The sequence below is a fragment of the Vicugna pacos genome, chromosome 17 (assembly GCF_048564905.1).
Source record: "Vicugna pacos chromosome 17, VicPac4, whole genome shotgun sequence".
In the NCBI taxonomy this organism is placed as follows: domain Eukaryota; kingdom Metazoa; phylum Chordata; class Mammalia; order Artiodactyla; family Camelidae; genus Vicugna; species Vicugna pacos.
Window position 1 is genome coordinate 50,397,000 of NC_133003.1, and position 21,272 is coordinate 50,418,271.

Genomic DNA, 21,272 nt, shown 5'->3' on the forward strand with positions numbered 1-21,272 from the left:
TTCTGTTGAGATAGCTTAATTAAGCTCTTGGCTTCTTGTTAAGCATCTGTTTCCCCCTTCCCTCCTAATTCTTGTATGCCCAGTGTCTACTCCCTCCTCACCCAGCCAATTGCAACACCCCAAGATCCAGGCTGGACCTCAGTGGTCTGAAGGGGATCCTGTTCCTATTTACAGTGATTGCGTTAGAATGGGCACATGAGCCAATTCTGACCGTGAGCTGTCAGGACATGTCTACTGGGGGCCTTTGGGGGAGTTTCCTCTTTAAGACAAAACTGTAGGAAGATGAGCTCTCTTTTTTGCCTCGGATGTTGCTTTGTCCAGATGTGATGCCTGGAGTCACTTGAGTTGTCTTACTATGAATCTGAAGAAAATCTGACACTGGTGACTACAGTGCAGAGAGATTTAAAAAATTTAGGTCCATGATACCAACATTTAGCTACTGGATCAATCAAGCCTGAAGGCTCCTTTCTGCCTCTGGACTCCAAATTTCATGAACCAGCAAGCTATTGATTAAATTAGTAGAGGTGGTGTTTCTGTTATCTGCAGCTAAAAGCATCCTAATACAAGTGTTGTGTATGCATGCTGTTCTTTTAATGATTTTTATTAAACTATGTAACATTTAAAGTATACAGTCAATGTTTTCAGTATATTCTCAGGTTTGTGCAACTACCCCCATTACTTAATTCCAGAACATTTCATTATCCAGTAGGAAACCTGTACCCATTAGCAGTCACTCCCAATTCTTCTCTACCCACAGCTCCTGGCAACCAGTAATCTACTGTGAATTTGCATATTCTGGAATATATATATATATATATATGGAATCATACAACATGTGGCCTTTTCTATCTGGCTTCTTTTACTTGGCATAACATTTTCGAGGTTCATCCATGTGGAGCATGCATAAGTACTTCATTCCTTTTTATGACTTAATAATATTCTGTTGTATGGATATACCACATTTTGTTTGTCCATCAGTTGGTGAGCATTTTGGTTGTTTATGCTCTTTGGCTTTTTTTGAATAATGCTGTTTGTGTACAGATTTTTGTGTGAACATTTTTTCAGTTCTGTTGGGTATGTAGCTAGGAATGAAATCATTGGATTGTGTGGTAACTCCGTTTAACTTTTGGAGGAACTGCCACTCTCTTTCTATAGCAGCTGCACCAATTTCATTCCCACTAGAAATGTGTAAGAGTTCTAGGTTCTCCACATCCTTGCCAACATTTATTATTGCTATTTTTCCTCTTTTATTATAGTCATCATATTAGATGTGGAATGATATCCCATTGTGGTTTTGATTTTCATTTCCCAAATTTTGAGCATTGCTTTATGTACTTACTGGTTGTTTATGTATTTTTTTGAGAAATTCACATCCTTTGTCTATCTTCAAACTGGATTGTTTGTCTTTTATTATTGAGTTCTAAGAGTTTTTAATGTATTCTGAATATTAGATTCTTTATCAGATGTACAATTTGCAAATATTTTTTCCCTTTCTGTAGGTTGTCTTTTCACTTCCTTGATAGTGTTCTTTGAAGCATGAAAGTGTTTAATTTTTATAAAATCTGATTTATTTTTTTCTTTTGTTGTTTGTGCTTTTTGCACCATATTTAAGAAACTTGTCCAATCCAAGGTCACTAAAATTAACACCTGTGTTTCCTCTAATGAGTTTTCTAGTTTAAGCTCTTATACTCAGAGCTGGGATTCATTTTGCATGTGGATATCTAGTTCTCTAGATTGAAAAGACTCTTTCATTGAATTGTCTTGGCAACCTGTCACAAATCAATTGATCATAAAGGCAGGAGCTTATTTCTGGACTCTCAATTCTGTTCCAAATGCATATATCTATCCTCATGCCAGCACCACAGTCTTGATTACTTGATAGTTTTGAAGTAAGTTGTGAAATTGGAAAGTATGACTCCTCCAACTTTGTTTTTTCTTTTTAAAGATTCTTTTGACTATTCTGGATCTCTTGCATTTCCATATGAGTTTTAGGAACAGCTTGTCAGTTTCTTTAAAAAAAAAAGGAAACTATAATTTTGATAGGCAGTGCAATGAATCTGTAGGTAAATTTGGCAGTTTTGCCATCTTAATGATATTAAATCTTCCAGTCCATGAATGCAGATGTCTTTCCATTTATTTAGATCTTTAGTTGCATTCAAAGATGCTTTGTAGTTTTCAATGTAAAAGTCTTTCACAAACTCTTTTGTTAAATTTATTCCTAAGTATTTTAATCTTTTGGTTGTAAATGGAATTGTTTTCTTAATTTCATTTTTGGACCATTCATTGCTACTCCATAAAAATACAGATAATTTTTATATACTGAGCTTGTGTCTTGTGACCTTCCTGAACTTAATTATTAGCTCTAATAATTCCTTCCTTCCTTCATTCCTTTCTTCCTTCCTCTTTCCTTCTGCTTGCTTTTGATTCAGTTGGCTCATCTTTTTCTACCTTCTTAAGGTGTAAAGTTGGGTTATTGATTTGAGATTTCTCCTTTTTTGCAGGTACTTACAGATAATGATGATTTCTCATTTTATCCCACTGTGGTCAGAGGACATGTTCTATATCACTTCAGTCTTTTAAAATTTATCAAGATTTATTTTAAGGCCTGATATTATCCAATTATATGTTTTCTTTTGAGATTCAAAGAAAACATAGGTTGAAAATAAAAAGACAGCAAAAGATGTATCATGCAAACAATAATCAAAACAGAGCTTGAGTGGCTATACTAATATCAGAAAAAAAAACTTTAAGGAAAGAAATGTTAGAAACAAAGAAGGGCATTTTATAATATTAAAAGGATCAATGCATGAAGAAGATGTGACAGTTGTAAACACATGTGCACCTAACAACAGAGTCCCAAAATATATGAAACAAAAAAATGACAAATTGAAGGAAGAACTAGAAAACTCAACAATAATGTCAGAGACTTCAATATCACACTTTCAATAACTTTAACATACAAGTGATATTATACGGTATTTTTCTTTCTCTTTCTGACTTACTTCATCCATGTTGCTGCAAATGACATTGTTTTATTCTTTATTCATTATTTTATTCCTTTTGTGGCTGAGTAGTATTCCATTGTATATCTATACCACATCTTCTTTATCCAGTCTTCTGTCGATGGACGTTTAGGTTGTTTACATGTCTTGGCTATTGTAAATAGTGCTGTTGTGAATATTAGGGTGCATGTCTTTTCAAATTGTATTTTTCCTTGGATATATGCCCGCGAGTGGGATTGCTGTATAATATGGTAAGTTTATTTTCAGTTTTTTAAGGAACCTCCATACTTTCCTCCATAGTGGCTGCACCAATTTGGATTTCCACCAACAGTGAGGAAGGTTCCTTTTTCTCCACACCTTCTCCAACATTTATTGTTTGTGGACTTTTTAATGATGGCCATTCTGATTGGTGTGAGGTGATACCTCATAGTAGTTTTGATTTGCATTTCCCTAACAATTAGAGATGATGAGCATCTTTTCATGTGCTTGTTGCCCATCTGGGTGTCTTTGGAGAGATGTCTGTTTAGGTCTTTTGACCATTTTTTGATTGGATTGCTTGAGCAATTGTATGAGCTGTTTGTATGTTTCGGAAGTTAGTCCCTTGTTAGTTGTATCATTTGGAAATATTTTTTCCCATTCTGTAGGTTGTCTTTTCATTTTGTTGATGGTATCTTTAGCTATGCAAAAGTTTTTAAGTTTAATTAGGTCCCATTTATTTATTTTTGATTTTATTCCCATTACTCTAGGAGCTGGTTTGAAAAAAATATTGCCGTGATTTATGTCAAAGATTGTTCTGCCTATGTTTTCCTCTAGGAATTTTAGTATTTGCTCTTACATTTCAGTTTTTAATCCATTTTGAGTTTAGTTTTGTATATGGTGTTAGAGAATGTTCCAATTTCAGTCTTTTACAGGTAGCTGTCCAGTTTTCCCAGCACCACTTATTGAAGAGACTATCTTTTCTCCATTGTATACTCTTGCCTCCTTTGTCATAGATTAATTGACCATAAGTGTGTGGGTTTATTTCTGGACTTTCTATCCTGTTCCATTGATCTATATGTCTGTTTTTGTGCCAGTACCATACTGTTTAGGTTACTGTAGCCTTGTAGTGTAGTCTGAAGTCAGGGAGCATGATTCCCCCCCAGCTCTCTTCTCCTTTTTCAAGATGTTTTGTCTATTCAGGGTCTTTTGTGTTTCCATATGAATTTTACCATTTTTTCTTCCAGCTCTGTGAAAAATGTCATTGGTAACTTGATAGGGATTGCACTGAATCTGTATATTGCTTTGGGTAGTATGGCCATTTTAACAACATTAATTCTTCCAATCCAAGACCACAATATATCTTTCCATCTGTTTATGTCATCTTCATTTCTTTCATCAGTCTCTTACAATTTTCAGAATACAGGTCCTTTGCCTCCTTGGGTAGGTTTATTCCTATGTATTTTATTCTTTTTGGTGCAATGGTAAATGGAATTGTTTTCTTAATTTTTTTCTGCTATTTCATTGTTAGTGTATAGAAATGCAACTGATTTCTGTATATTAATTTTGTACCCTGCAACTTTACCAAATTCATTGATGAGCTCTAGTAGTTTTCTGGTAGCTTCTTTAGGGTTTTCTGTGTATAGTGTCTATAGTATAGTATCATCCACAAACAGTGACAGTTTTACTTCTTTTCCAATTTGGATTCCTTTTATTTCTTTTTCTTCTTGATTGCTATGGCTAAGACTTCCAAAATTATGTCAAATAAAAGTGGCAAGAGTGGGCATCCTTGTCTTTTTCCTGATCTTAGAGGAAATACTTCCAGCTTTTCACCATTAACTATGATGTTAGCTTGGGTTTGTCATAATGGACTTTATTATGTTGAGGTATGTTCCCTCTGTGTCCACTTTCTGGAGAATTTTTTTATCATAAATGGATGCTGAATTTTATCAAAAGCTTTTTCTGTATCTGTTGAGATGATCATACAGTTTTTATTCTTCAGTTTGTTAATGTGTATCACATTGACTGATTTGTGGATATTGAAAAATCCTTGCACATCATGGTGCACAGTCCTTTTAATGCATTGTTGAGTTGATTTGCTAGTATTTAGTTGAGGATTTTTATATTTATATTCATAAGTGATATTGGCCTGTAATTTTCTTTTTTGTGTGTGTGATATCTTTCTCTGGTTTTGGTATCAGGGTGATGATGACTTCATAGAATGAGTTTGGAAGTGTTTCTTCCCCTGCAATTTTTTTGGAATAGTTTCAGAAGAATAGGTGTTAACCCTTCTCTAAATGTTTGGTCGCCTGTAAAGCCATCTGGTCTTTGATTTTTGTTTGTTGGGAATTTTTAAATTATTGATTCAATTTCAGTACTGGTTATTGGTTTATTCATATTTTCTATTTCTTCTTGATTCAGTTTTCACAGATTTTGCCTTTCTAGGAAATTGTCCATTTCTTCTAGGTTGTCCTTTTTGTTGGCATATAGTTACTCATAGTAGCCACTTATGATCTCTTGTACTTCTTTGGTGTCATTTGTAACTTCTCCTTTTTCATTTCTGATTTTATTAATTTGGGCCCTCTCCCTTTTTTTCTGTTGAGTCTGACTAAAGGTTTATCAATTGTATTTATCTTTTCAAAAAAACAGCTTTTAGTTTCATTGATCTTTTCTATTGTTTTTTAAATCTCTATTTCATTTATTTCTGCTCTAATCTTTATGATTTCTTTCCTTCTACTAACTTTGGGTTTTGTTTGTTCTTCTTTCTCTAGTTTCTTTAGGTGTAAGGTTAGTTTGCTTATTTGAGATTTTCTTCTTATTTCCTGAGGTAAGCTTGTACCACGATAAACTTCCCTCTTAAAACTGCTTTTGCTGTGTCCCAGAGGTTTTGGATCATTGTGTTTTGTTTTCATTTGTCTCAAAGTATTTTTTGATTTCCTCTTTGATTTCTTCAGTGATCCATTGGTTGTTCAGTAGCATATTGTTTAGCTTCCATGTGTTTGCAGTTTTTGCAGTTCTTTTATTGTAGTTGATTTCTAACCTCGTAGCATTGTGGTCAGAAAAGATGCTTGGTGTGATCTCAGTTTTCTTAAAATTACTGAGGCTTGCTTTGTGGGCCAGCAGGTGATCAATTCTGGACATTTTCTGTGTGCACTTGAGAAGAATGTGTATTCTGCTGCTTTCAGATGTGATGCTCTATTAAGTATCGGTTAAGTCCATCTGGTCTAATATGTCATTTAAAGCCTGCATTTCCTTACTGACTTTCTGTCTGGATGATCTGTCCATTGATGTAAGTGGGGTGTTAAGGCTCCCCACTATTATTGTGTGATTGTCAATTTCTTCTTTTATGTCTGTTAACAATTGCCTTATGTATTGAGGTGCTCCTATGTTGGGTACATATATATTTATAATTATCTTCTTTTTGGATTGATCCCTTGAGCAATATGTAGTGTCCTTCTTTGTCTCTTGTGACTGTCTTTATTTTAAAACCTATTTTGTCTGGTATAAGTATTGCTACTCCAGCTTTCTTTTGATTTCCATTTGTGTGGAATCTTTTTCTATCCCCTCACTTTCTTCCTGTGTGTGTCTAGCTCTGAAGTGGGTCTTTTGCAGACAGCATATAAATGCCTCTTGTTTTTGTATCCATTCAGCCAGCCTGTGTCTTTTGGTTGGAGCATTTAATCCATTTATATTTAAGGTAATTATTAATATGTATGTTCTTATTGCCATTTTGTTAATTGTTTTGGGTTTATTTTGTAGGGGTTTTCTCCCTCTTCTTTTTGTTCTCTTGCGATTTGATGACTAGAGAAGTTTCTTTAACATTTTCTGTAAAGCTGGTTTGGTGGTGCTGAATTCTTTTAGCTTTTGTTTATCTATGAAGCTTTCCATTTCTCAATCAAATCAGATCAAGTGCCTTACTGGATAGAGTATTCTTGGTTGTATATTTTTCCTTTTATCACTTTAAATATATCATGCCACTCCCTTCTGGCCTGTAGAGTTTCTGCTGAAAAATCAGCTGATAACCTCATGAGAGTTCGCTTGTATGTTATTTGTTGCTTTTCTCTTGCTGATCTTAGTATTTTCTCCTTACCTTTAATTTTTGTCAATTAAAGATTGACAAAATGTTCCTCTTAATCCTGTATGGAACTCAGTGCTTCCTGGACTTGGGTGACTGATTCCTTTCCCAAGTTAGGGAAGTTTTCATCTATTATCTCTTCAAATGTTTTCTCAGGTCCTTTCTTTCTCTCTTCTCTTTCTGGAACACCTATAATGTGAATATCAGTGTGCTTCACGTTGCCCAGAGTTCTCTTAAACTATCCTCATTTCTTTTCATTCTTTTTTCTTTTTTTCCATTCTGCTGTAGCGATTTCCACTAATATGTCTTCTAGCTCACTGATCCGTTCTTCTGCCTCATTTAGTGTATTCTTGGTTCCTTTTAGTGTATTTTTCATTTCAGTAATTGCATTCTTCAACTCTATTTGGGTTTTCTTTACATTCTACATATTTCCTAACTCTGCTAAAAACTTTACTCTGTACGACTGTACTCCTCCTGAGTCTGAATATCTTCACAATCATAACTAAACTTTCTTGGATAAATTGCCTATCTCCTCATCACTTATTTCTTCTTCTGGGGTTTTATCTTGTGCCTTTGCCTGGAATATATTTCTCTGCCACCTCATATTGTCTAAATTTCTATTTGTATTTTTATGTAGGTTAATTATGTTTCTCAACCTTGGAGAAGTGGCCCTTTGTAGGAGATGTCCTACGTGCCCTAGTAGTACATTCCTCTCTTGTCCCCCAAGGACCGGGGTCCAGCTGGTTCCAGAGTAGGGTCTGGCCTGTGTTTGTGGATTTTTTCCACAGGCTTTTGGATTGTTGTTTTCTTACTTCTGGTGTCTGCCCCCTGGTGGGTGAGGCTGGGCTAGCGGCTTGGGCAGGTTTCTGTAAAGAGGAGTAGGTGCCTGCCCACTACTGAGTGGAGCTTGGTCCTGGCCCTCTAGTGAGTAGGGCTGTGCCTAGGGGCATGTCTAGAGGCAGCTCTGGGCTCAGGAAGTCTGCTGATGGGTGGGGCTGTGTCCCTACCCAGTATGTTGTTTGGCCTGTGGCTTCCCAGCACTGAAGTCTACAAGCTGTTGGGTGGGGCTAGGTCTTGTGTGCTAATAACCCAAGCGAGATGTCAGCCTCCAGGAAAACTCATGTAGATGAACACTCCTGGAATATCCGCCACCAACTTTTATGTCCCCTGAGTGAGCCCAGCCGCCTCCTACCTCCCCAGGAGACCTTCTAAAACCAGCATGCAAGTCTGGCCCACATTCCTATAAAATCACTGCCTCTGTCCTTGGACCTGGAGCATGTGAGATTCTGTGTACACTTCCCCCAGTCCTGCTGGCTTTCAGAACCAGTTATTCTGGGGTTTTGTCCTTCCAATGCTGGAACTCTGGGCTGGGGAGCCTGACATGGGGCTCAAAACTCTTATTCCTGTGGGAGAGTCTCTGCAACTTAATTATTTTTCGGCTTGTGGGCTGCCCACCCCGGGGGGTATGGGGCCCGATTATATCATGAGCACGCCCCTCCTACCATGCTGCTGTAGCTCCCTCTTTATGTTTCTTCTTTTTTTCGATGGTTGTTTAGCAGTCAGTTGTGGTTTGTTTAGTCATGAGGAGAGACGAGCTCATGGTCCTACTACTCTGCCATCTTAACCAGATATCCCCCAAATTTTGCTTTTTAATAAGTCTTGAAATTAGGTAGTATGAATCTTCCAGTTTTGTTCCTTTTCAGAATTGTTTTGCTGTTCTAGTCCCTTTGCCTTTTAATGTAAATTTAGAACCAATTTGTCAATACTTAGAAAAAATTTGCTGGCATTTTCATTGAGATTGCGTGAATCTTATGTGTAAATTTGGAGAAAATTGACATCTTAATAGTTGAGTCTTGCAATCTGTGAACATGGTATATATCTCCATTTTAGATTGTTGATCTTAACCCTTTTTTCTTTCCTAATATAAACATTTAAACCCATAAATTTCCCTCCAGTTGCATCCTGTAAGTGCTGATGTGTTGTGTTTTGATTATCATTTTGTTCAGAATATGTCCTTAGTTCCCCTCTTTGACCATGGCTTACATAAAAGTGTCATTTAATTGAGGTATTTAGGGCTTTTTTTTTTTTTAGTTTTTCTGATTGTTAATTATATCTAATTGACACTAGAGTCAGAGGACATACTCTATAAGGTTGCAATCTTTTGAAATTTATTGAGACTTATTTTATGGCCCATTTTATGATCTGTCTTTGTGAATGTTTCATGTACTTAAAAAAGAGGGTATCCTGCTGTTATTTGATGCAGTGCTTTTAAAATGTCAATAAAATCGAGGTGATTTGTAGTGTTTAAAGTTTCTGTATCCATACTGATTTTGTATACTTTTTCATCAATTACTGAATTTCCTTTAGCAAGATCTGTTTGCAAGAAAATCTCAGTTTTTATGTATCTGAAAGTGTCTTTTTTAACCCTCATGTTTAAGAGATATTTCACTGTATGTAAGAAGGGTTGATAGCTTTTTTTCCTTTCCAGCACTTCATGCCATTCCATTGTCCTCTGGCCTCCATTGTTTTTAATGAAAATTCAGCCAAGCTCAACCAATGACTAGCAGGACTCAGTGTGAATGCACCCATCCTTTTGCCTTTCTCTCTTTTGGGATCACTGAGGCACAGGTGACACTGCTTCCCAGAGCTCCCCAGGGGGATGGAGCCTCAGTTGCTAAAAAAGTAATAGTATACCCTCTGTTGTCTTCCTTCCCTTCCTTGTCTCACTTTCCCCTCCCCTCCAGTGCTTCCTGGGATAAACTGTTTACATCCACACCTTTGTCTCAAGGTCTGCTTCTAGGGGAATGTGACCCGAGATATTGTATCTTACATCTTGATTCGTTTGCCTAACAATATATGTCCAAGATCATCCACATCAACTCCAGTACCCGACCACATCTCACACTGCCATCTGGCCCAAGCCCCATCTTCTTTCACCTGCGTCACTGCAGGGGCATCCACACAGGTTTTCTTGCTTTTGCCGTTGCTTCCATCCCCAGCCTGTCCTCAACAGAGCGGCCAAGGGGTCCTGCTAACTCCTCCAGTACCATTCCTCTGCTCAAAGCCTTCTGCTGTCTCCCCATCATTACTCAGAGTAAAGAACAAAGTCCCTGATGCCCATTAAGGCCCCACATGAACCAGCCCCATTCCCCACTGTCTCCCTTTTACTCACGTTGTTCCAGCCACACTGGCCTCCTTGTCTCTGGAACATGCCAGGCACTCTTCCTTCGTGGGGCTTTGTACCAGCTCTTGCCTCTGCTTAGAGAACTCTTCCCAGGTATTTTCATAGCTCACTCCATCACTTCCTCAGGACTTTATTCAGATGGATCTTCTCTGCAAGACCTCCTCTAGAAACAGTCTAAATTTCAGCCCCTTTCCTATCCATTCCTATTTCCTTCCTTGTTGTTGTTGTCTTTATCTTCATATCTCACAGACATGCAGTGTCCTGGAATAGCCTTATTCCTCTTGAATTTCTGTTTTCCCCTCACTAGCCAAACTCAAAACAGTCCCTTTACAGTGTGTGATTATTACCATCATCATCATCATCATCACCACCCACTGTCAGATCTGGTTTATAACGTGGGCATGTGGTGCTGTGGTTACTTGTATGTTTGTCTCTTTCACAAGCCCGGGAGCTCTTCAAGGCCTGGTGGGCCCCGGGCTGTCTGAGCTCAGTGCTCCCAGTGCCTAGGACTGGTTCTGACACAGCCAAGGGCCCTCTGAGCATTTGCTTAATGAAGCCAGGAGGCCCTGTTCTGGCACAGGTGTGGACCATGAATCAGACAGCCAGACCAAAATGAAACTGGAAGGTGAAAGCTTTCTGTGAACCTCTGGAATTGCCATGGCTGCCCTTAGAGCAGAGAGAGGAAGGCTCTCGTTGACTCCTCAGGCTCACTAGTAAAGTCTCGAGCACAAATGTCAGGACTGCCGGGGAGCGCAGGGCAGAGATACAGGGCCTGGGACTCAGGCAGAGCTGGGCTTAAGTCCAGCTCTCACACCACCTGTGTGACTTTGAACAAGTCCTTTCATCTCCGTGAGCCTTGCTGCCTCATCTGTAAAGTGAGCACAGGGGTACTTACGTTAGAGAGTGGTCATGTGCACTGGGGTACCACTGCGGCACCTGACACAAAATAGATGCTAAATACCTGACTCTAATAATAGGCAAAGTTTACTGAGGACGTCTGGTGTGCCAGGCAGGACAAACAGCTCTTTACAGGCACAGTCTTATTTAATCGTCACAGTATATTCCATCAGGAAGTATCGTCCCCATTTTACAGGTGAGGAAAATAAGGCTTAGAGAAGCAGCGTGATTTTGCCCAAGATGACCCAGCTAATTACTTACAGAGCAGGCTTCAAGCACAAACCTGTTCGGCTCAGAATTCGTGCTCTTAGCTGATGTTGTACTTCCAAGTGTATAGGGTTCTTCTGCGCTCTCCTCACTCTCCTCCTTTCCACAGCCTTTCTCAGGGATCCTGTCTCCCCTTCTGCCCCTCAAGGAGGAGGTAACATTTTGTCGAGGTCAGGAACCTGGGAACTGAATAAGCAACTCTTTGCTCACTTCTCAGCTCTTATCACGTATTGGCTGTGTGACATTGAGCAAGTCACTTGCCCATTCTGAGCCTTAGTTTCTGCACTAGTTTCCTAGGCCCACTGTAATGAATCACCACAAACTCGGTGGCTTAAAACAACACAAATTTATTATCTCATAGTCTGTAGCTCAGAAATCCAGGGGGCTTAGTTGGCTTCTCTGCTTCGAGTCTCACAGGTGGAAACAGAGGTGTGGGCCAGCCCAGGCCCTTACCTGGAAACTCTGGGAAGGAACCCACTTCCAAATAGAGTCAGGCTGTAGACAGAATCTAGATCCTGTGACTGTAGGACTGAGGTCCCTGTTTCCTTGCTAGTGGTCCACTGGGACCTAGTCTCTGCCCCTGGGGGATGCTCACATTCCTTCCCATGAAGGTCAGGTCTCTCTCATGCTCTGAAACTCTCCACTTCCTCCTGCAGCTTCTTTCTTACTCCATTTGGGAAAAATTGTCTGCTTTTAACAGCTCGTGTAACTAGATTGAGCCTACCAGGATAACCCAGGATAATCTCCCTATTTTAGGATCTGTAAGTTTAAATGCGTCTGCAAAGTCCCTTTGCCATGTAACATGACATATTCACGTATTTGTCATGGGACTAGGTTACTGACATCTTTGGGTGAAAGTTGAGGGGTGTATTCTGCCTACCACAGCTTCCTTTTCTTTGTTCATTCAGTCAACATGTATTTATTGGCTTTGTAGTGGACACCATCAGTGCCTTCAGTGCATGCCCACCCCAGATTCCCAATGCCAGCACCTGCGTCACCTGGTTGGAGGCTTTCTCCAGCTGTCAGAGCCACATTGCAGAGCACATAGAGAAGGACAGAGGGCTGGGACGTTCACAGCCATCCAGGAGAGCCCTCCACCTAAGGCTGATGAGAGCTGGTGGATAAATACCCAACTCCATCACCCTTTAGATACAGGAACTCGGCATGTGTCTACGCTTGCTCCCAGCGTAGACTTGGTTGCCCACAGTGGTCACTAATTAATAAAGCACACTTTCTTGGCTGCCTTCCTTTCCCTGCCTCACTCCCTACTCCCAGCCTCAGATCTTCCCTAAACAAACTATTTTGTGCTGTATCCTTGTCTCAGGAAGTGTTTCTGGGGTAACCAAGATAGGTACTTCCTACATGACAGGCACTGCTCCAGGCATTATTGTTTATCTCCATTTTACAGATGGGAAAACTGAGGCAGGAAGCAGATAAGTAATTTGCACAGCCAGCATCTGGCAGAGTCAGGATTTGAACCAGGCAGTTGGGTTCCAGTGCCCCTGCTTTTGTAAACTAGACCACGCTGGCTTTTTCCTTAGCCATAGATGGAGAGCAATATTCCCCGATTCATAATGTCACTGGGAGGATTAAATGAGATAGTCTTGTCAAGGCTTAGTTACGATACAGCACACAGTGAGCACTCACTAAATGGCACCTCAAACCAACAATAACAGTAATCACATGACTAAGAGTAATAATAATTATTATTCAAACCCAGCTCTGAGGCTGAAGGGGGACTGGTCACTTGGCAGGCAGATCCATTATCTGAGAGGGAATAAGCAGTCTGGCTAAGTGCAGAGGAAGATGGTGGGTGTTGTTATAGCAACTGATGAGCCCTTTTGTGTCTTCATAGCCAAGTGGGCGGTGGAGCAGGGCAGGAAGAAGCTCCTCAAAGAAAGCCAGCCGGACGCAAAGCTGGGCAGACCAACGGAAGCCCCTCCCTGCCCCTTCCTGGCCTGGCAGCTGTGACTTCCATACACAGTTGGGCTGAGACTGGTGGGGGCCAGGCAGGCTTCTTCCTTGCTGGGGTAAGAGCACAGAGATACTCAAAGGCCAAGCAGAGGGGGAAAGCACGGGGAGCCACAGCCCTCAGGCCCTCGGATCTGAGTAACCACAGGCAGTAAGCTTTGTGGACCGAGGAATGCAGGCCTCTCACCCAGGGTGCAGTGAGAGTTTGGAAGCACTAATCCAACAACAGAATCTTGCAGCTCTTCAAAGGAATTGGTCTGACTCTAGTGGACCCCAGCAGAAGAGCCTGCTAATGGCTAATGGCATAACCATCCAAGGGAAGAAACCAAGTCACCTCTCTTCTTTCTGTCCCTCTCTCTCTGCCTGGTAGGGTACTGATTCATATCTCTGCACTGTCTTCCTCCATCAGTTATGTGATCTCATCCTTCCACCTGTCCGTCTGCCTATCTATCCATTCACCTATCCATCCATCAACCCATTCAACTCTCCATCTATCCATCCATCCGTCCATCCATCCATCCATCCATCCTTTCATCTGTCCATGCATGCATTGATCCCTACCATACACCAGGGACTGAGTGAGGCTATAAACAAGAGAACTATGTTCCTGGCCCCCTCAAAGCTCAGGGTCTTAGGAGAGAGGCAGAAAGACAGACAGGCAGTGACTTTACAGAGAGGGAAGCACATGATGTAGGGGATAGACCAGAGGTTTTAAACTGGTGGCCCATGGTATCATTCATCCCATAGATACATTTTGTTTAGCCTTCAGATATTTTTAAAAAAATAACAGTATTTTACATAAAATTTCTAATTTTCAGGTTCTCGTGAGAAATAAAGGTCACTCAGGTGACCCTGAGCTTCCATTCTCACATGGGGACAATACTGGAACCTAAAATCAGAACCCGTCAAGCTCTCCACAGTCCCTGCTGCTCCATATTGTCCTACACCTGGCCTGATTCCTCCAGGCATTTCAATAAGCCTGCCTAGGATAGATTCAGGAGGACTCAGTACAGCAAGAGAGACCTGAACCTCAATGATCTATCCTCAGAATAGCTGACAAAGCTGAGCTATGGTGGAAATCATAAGCTCTTGCTCTGGTGATGTCATAGATAGGGATAAGTAAGTTGGGAAGAGGTGGAAGTGAAGTGTTCAGAGAACACCACCCTCAGCACAGGCTCTGCAGACCATCAGGCTGAAACCACCAGGGACAGGGCCCTTAGGACTATGCCTTGTCCTAGCCAAGCCTCCAGCCCAGGTGTCTTGGCTGCTATATCCACTTCCCCAGCTTTGCCTGACTCAGTGCACTCTTCAAGCTCATTTTGCCTCTAAGATGTTTCTGGGCCATCATAGTACAGTGGGTTTGTCTTATCAGGATTTGGATTAAGTAATTACTTGTGCAATTTGTTGAAGTTTTGTGCTTCACTTCAGTTCTTTAAGGTGCAAGCAACAGAAATGGACTCAGGCTAATGTCAGGCTGAAGGAGTTTGGGAATTCGAATAAGAGGCTCAGAACTTCATGAAGGCTGGACAGCCTAGCTGGGACCCATGCAGGATCCAAAGCAACATCAGAGGGCTGGGAGGGGGACCTCGGAGTGAGACGAGAGCAAGGGCAGTCTGGTCAGTGTGCCACCACCTGATGAATAGACTCAACCACTTTCACCTCTTTGTCCTTTTGTCAGAGTCTCAGATTACAAAGAGGTACAACCAGTGGGCTAGTTGAGGGGTCACGGGGCAACTCTTCACTCCCGTTAGCTGTAGCCAAAAGGAAATTGTCAGGGAATGAAGTTGGGCTCCTTTGTGCCTTGGTTTGTAGATTTGACTTGGGAAACTTCCAAATATTTTACAGAATTATGAAACAAAATTAAGGTTAAAAAATACTAAGTAAAAAATAAAATGAAACAAATAAATCTTTTTAAGAAGTTGGTGATATAGCCACGCAAGAGAATTATTTCTAAAAATCAGAGTACTTTGTACATCCCTGATGGGATATACTTGCAGAGCCCAAGGACAAAAATAAGTGCAAAAAAGAAAAAAAAAGTGCTAGGTACTAAACAGGTGTCATGTCTGGGTGAGATGCTATGAAACTCGATGAATGAGGCAGACGTTCCTGCCCTCACGGAATGTGTTGTTTTGTGGCTTTCACTATACCTATTCCCTTCCAGTATTATCCCAATTTCCTTAAACATTTTACTATGGAAAATTTCAAACATATACAAAGGTAGACAGAATAGTATAATAAAACCCATATGTCCATTACCTGGGTGATGGTGTTACCCATTATCAATTTTGTTTCATTTTATCCCCACCCCCATTCTTCTTCTTCCTCCCATATTATTCTGAAGCAAATTCCAGACTTCCTATTATTTCAGTATGCCTTCATAAATATTTCAGTAGGTGTCTCTAAAAGATAATGACTCTCAAAAAAATTAATAAGCGCAATATCATTTTCACACCTAGGACAGGTAACAACCCTTTAATAGCATCAAACATTCAGTGTTCAGATATTCAATTATTTCATAAACACTATAAGATATTTTATGTATTGTTTGGGATTGGTTACACATTGTGATTGGTCGATATGTATGACTTAATTTATGGATTCTCTCGTACAACAGATTTATTTAAAGAAAAAAAAAAGCTGGGTTGCTTTTCCTGTAAGTTTCCAGAAATCCAGAGTGTCTTAATATTGCTGATTGCATCAGCGTGGTGTTGTTTCAACCCTTCCTTTGTCCTCTGAATTTCTTGGAACCTGGTCGTTGCTCTAGAGCTGTGCTGTCCGGGGCAGCCACCATTAGTCATATGTGGCTACTGAGCACTTGAAAGGTGGCCCATCCAAACTAAGACGTGCCATATGTGTAAAGTACCCACCAGAGTTCAAAGACTAGCTATGAAAAAAGAATAGGAACTATTTCACTGATCATTTTTTTATATTGATTCTATATTTAAATGATAATATTTTGCATATATTGGGTGAAATAAGGTATATTATTAAAATTAATTCCACCTTTTTTTTGTTAATGTGCTTTCTAGAAAATTTTAAATTACATGTGTGTTATGTTGACTCACCTTCATGTGTATTTTGTTGGATAGCACTGGGCTAGGGGCTTGATCAGATTTCCATCTGATTTTCTGGCAATTTCAGGGCCCTGTTGTGTGCTCCCATCATCAGGCACTTAGTGTCTGCTGGCCTCCTTTTTGTGATGTTTGCAACCACTGATGCTCAAAGCCTGAATCCAGTAATCTACTAGGGGTTGCAAAATTGTGACTTTTCTCATTCTGTTATTTCATCTCTATTTATTTGCTGCCATTCTGTAAAGAAAAGCTACTTTTGTCTTTGGGGAATTAAGTCAGCCCCTAAGGGAGGTCTTCCGTGATGTCCCTGCATAAGGTGATTGACAGGAGTCTCTCTCATCGTGCTGTTGTCTTCTCCATGCCTTTTCACCATTTGCCATTATCAGTGTGTTTGCTTCCTCGCCTGTTGATTGGTGGTGTCTACTACAGGGTGAGCCTGGGAGGGGAGGAGCAGAGGAACCTACTCTGGTTCCATCAGCTGTGAAGTCCCAGCGTCCCGGGGAGCTACTCGTTGAGTGGATGAAGGGATTTGGAAGTGGACAAAGCCCCCAAACCATAACGCAGGAAACCTGAGCTCTGGCCCTGGCTCTGCTTCATGCTGAGGGCCAGTCCCAGCCCTGGGGGCCGGAGTTTCCTCAAGTGGGGTGACGGGTGGGCAGTCTGGTCACGGACGCCTGGCTTCAGCTCTGAGGGGCTCTCCCTCTGCAAGAAAGGCCTCCCAGCAGCTCAGGCTTCTAGAGGCCTTGCTCCTGCCAGGGCCGAGCTGGGGCCAGGTGACAGATGATTAAAGAGACACCCCACAGCTAAGAAATCCAGAAACTAATTAGCCCCAGCCCAGCATACTCAAAGGAAGCCAGTCTGGCCGCTGCTCTGATGGCAGGTGGTATTAATACCTAATGGTTCATTCTAATTGCTGTCTTTCCCCAAGTCCCTCCTGTTTCCCGAAGCACTTTCAATCAGGCAAAGAGCATCCACGGAGCGCCTCTGAGCCCTGTCCCCTGGGGGAAACAGGCCATGAGACAGAAAGCCACCCCACCAGGAGCTAACAAGTGAGCCAGCCAGACGAGACTTAACATTCAGAGAGGAGTGAGAGAGGAGAGCAGGCCAGGCACTCGCCTCCCAGAGTGGTCGGAAAGAGCCAGGGAAACAGGATGTGACAGTTTCTTGCACTCTGCCTTGTGTGTTCTAAGTGCTTCTAACTGGTGCTGGGCCCTCACAGTTCTGTAGGGTCATCTCAGGAGATAGGATTATCCCCACCTGCCTTCCCCTGGTGCCCTCCATGGGCCACACCCAGTGGAAGCCAAGAGGACAAAGGAGTCTGTGGATTTAGTCCCTGCAGTCGGCACAGGGGGACAGAGGGCAGAAATAGGTGCTGAGTGCATCCAGGTGTGCACACAGACAGTACTCACACAATGACATTTGAGTGGACACCTGAAGGAGGCAAGGTCAACTTCACATCTGGAGAAGAGTATTCCAGGCAGAGGACAGAGCATGGGCAAAGGTCCTGCGGTGGGAGAGGGCAGCAGAGAGACAGAGAGGACTGCATGAAATCCCAAGATGACAGCGATGCCTGGCAGCGGCCAATTGTCTGGGCTCTTGATGTGATGAGCAGCCCTGGAGGGAGCCAAGCAGAGGGGGGCGTGCTGTGGCTTAGGGTTTGACAGCATCCTTCTGGCTCAGTGCAGAGACTAGGCTGTGGTGGAGGGAAGGAGAGCAGAGAGAAGGCTAGGTAGTGGCCCAGTGAGAGATGTGGTGCTGGGACTGGGGTGATGGGAGGGGAGGGGGTGACACGTGGTCGGATTCTGGTTCTATTGTGAAAGCAGTAGAATGGAGTTTTCTGGTGGATCGGTTGTGGGGTGTGGGAGAAAAAGAGCTTGGTACTCTTGTCTTCATCCTTTAGCAACTTACTTATGGCCCACATGTGCCCCTTGTAAGAGGCAGCTTGGCGAAGAAGAAACTGACATCTGCAGATTCTCTGTGAAGCCTCTCTGGGGACTGTTGTCGGCTGAGGGCAGAGGATAGAGCTTAATGATAGTCTTACGGCTCTGCTTGAAAGTGACGTCTTTGTCTCTTAGAGTTAAACTCTGAAATACTTGCTTTCAGTGAAGCAGTGCAAAGGCTGAGATTTACTGCGTTGTAAAGTGGGGGCAGGTGAGGCTACAGAGGAAACGAAATCAGCCATACGTTGATAGTTGTTGGAGTTGAGGGACGGTACACAGGTGTTTACTACAGTCAGCTCTCCACTTCTGTGTAGTTTTAATTTCTCCAGAATAAAAGATCTTTTTAATCCTTTTTGTGGATCCTTGAGATGGAACTGTTCTGTGTCTTGACTGTGGCGTGGTCACATGAATCTACATATGGGATAAATTTACAAAAACAAAAAAAAAATCCCTGACTACACACACACACACACACACACACACACACACACACACACAAGAGCATGTAAAACTGGTGACATCTGAGTAAGATCAGTGGATTATATCAAAGTCGATATCCTGGTTGTGATACTGTGCTAAAGTTATGAAAGATGTCACCACTTGGGGGAAATGGGTGAAGAGTATATGGGACCTCTCCATACTATTTTTTACAATTGCATGTGAATCGACAGTTATCTCAAATTTTAAAAAAAAATGTAAATCCCTGTCAGAGATTAGAGGAGAAAATAACAAGTATTGGTGAGGATGTGGAGAAATAGGAACCCTTTTGCATTGTTGGTGGGACAGTGAAATGGCACAGATGGTGTGGAAAACAGTAGGAAAATTCCTAAAATTATTAAACACAGAATTACCAGATGATCCAGCAGTTTTACTTGTGGGTATATATCCAAATCAGTTGAAAGCAGGGACTCAAAGAGATATTTGCACACCTACGCTCATAGCAGCATTGTTCACAAAAGTCAGAAGGTGGAAACAATCCAAATGTCCACTGACAGGTGAATGGATAAATAAAATGTGGTCAATTCATACAACAGAATATTTTTAGCCTTAAAAAGGAAGGATATTCTAACACATGCTACCACAGATGAAACTGAAGACAGTATGCTGAGTGAAATACGCCAGTCACAATAGGACAACCATCATGTGATTCCACTTATGTGAGATCCCTAGAGTAGTTAAATTCTTAGAAACAGAAAGTGGAATGGAGGTTGCTAGGGGCTGGGAGAGGGTGGAATGGGGACTTAGTGTTTAATGGATACAGAGTCTTGGTTTTGGAAGATGAAAAAGTTCTGGAGATGGATGGTGGTGATGGTTGCACGACAGGGTAAATGCACTTAATGTCACTGAACTGTACACTTAAAAATGACTAAGGCGGTACATTTTATGTGATGTGTATTTACAGCAATAAAAAAAGGATTAGGGGAAAGTAGGTCCACTGATGTGCCAAAAAAGGTGAAAGAGGGTTATAATCAATGTCACCACGTTCCCTTATTCTCTGTTCAGTGTGACATCATCAGAGGCCACTGACGGACTCTCTCCGTGCCTGCGTTTCCATTTCAGTGCCATCAGAAAATTCCAGGTAGGTCTCTTTCAGACAACAGTGATGTCCCCAGTGTGGGGTCCCTAAGACAGTGAGAAATCAACCATCAAATGGTCAAGGGACACCTGTGATGACAGCCGTCCTTCAGAGCCCAGCTCCAATGCCCCTTTCTCAAAAAAGCCTTCCCTGGTTTCCTTGACTAGGTCACGTTTCTCCATCACAATCACTGTATATCCCAGTTTGCCCAGGGTAGTCCCAGTTTATGCCAGTTGTCCAGGCATAGTTATTAGGAACAGTCACTTCCACTCTCACAGGGGTCCAGGTTTCAAAGGTGAATCCCATGGTCACCCCACCTATTACAGATTCTCCTAGCATCTCTTAACTGTGACTGACACACCACATCATGTCTGTCTCCCAGCTGTGGTGTAAAAGCTCCTGCCTGTTTCATGCACTGTTACAGCCACAATGCCTAGCGCAGCGCTTTATGTTTAATATGAACTCAACAAATATTGGTTGGATTAATGAATATTTCCATTATTTTGTAAGTGTCTATGGTGCCTTGGAGCTGCTGCCCCTTTAAGATTCCCTCCTGGGAAGCGTGTATTTGGCCAGTAGCCTCCAGCTGCTGCCCCAGGTAGCTCCCAGAGCTGGACCTGTCCTTCCCAGTGGGGACTCCTCTGACAGCCAGTTTTTGCTCTGGGGCTCCCCATTGGCCTGGCCGGGGCTTTGTCCAGGCCGCACTGCAGTCTGAGGCCCTTTCCACACGTGAGACTCTTCCTTCCAGCTCTCCTTTCACAGGTGTCCCACCAGCCCTTCAGTCTGAGGCTCTCCTGTCTTCTTCTTGCCCCCTTTTCGCTTTAGTCCTCACAAGGAGCTCCCCAGGAAATCCCTTGCACACCTGTTGTCTTGGGGTCTGCTTCTTGGAGGACCTGAACTGGCAATCCATCACAATCAGACCATGGGGTGGGAACCAGGGTCCAGTTTTCTTGTTGCCACCAAGACACCCTGCTTCTATCTGGAGGGCGGTGAGCCCCTGCCCAGCCTGCTCTCCCATCACTCACAGTCAGCAAGTGGGGAATGCAGTCTCTGGCCAGTTCTCTTGTGCCTTCACAGTCTTTTCTTTGCCATTTCTCCACTTATTCTCGCCCAATTAGCTCAGAAAATTTCTTCTCCCTCTCTCCTCTCCCTCTGGGAGTCTCTCTTGTCTCTGTCTCTGTCTCTCTGTCTTTTCTTCCCTGTGGGCTTAACCTTTGAGAGTTTCTCTCCAACTTTCTTAAGCTTCCCCCTCCAAAAATAATCCTTTATGAACATAAGTTTTTCCTGTGACAGAAGCTAAATCTAAAACAAGA

General features: G+C 42.0%; 1 protein-coding gene across 2 annotated transcripts in view; it reads left to right on the plus strand.

The window, feature by feature from the left end:
- Positions 1–21,272, plus strand: part of HRH1 (histamine receptor H1) — a 167,803-nt gene that overhangs the window by 53,566 nt on the left and 92,965 nt on the right. Inside the window, exons 6-7 of one of the 2 annotated variants that reach the window (XM_072941859.1) lie at positions 13,257–13,431; positions 19,887–19,962. The gene's annotated coding sequence lies outside the window, so the exon portion shown is untranslated. The remainder of the gene's footprint in view (positions 1–13,256; positions 13,432–19,886; positions 19,963–21,272) is intronic. The other variant, XR_012060795.1, reaches the window with a different exon arrangement.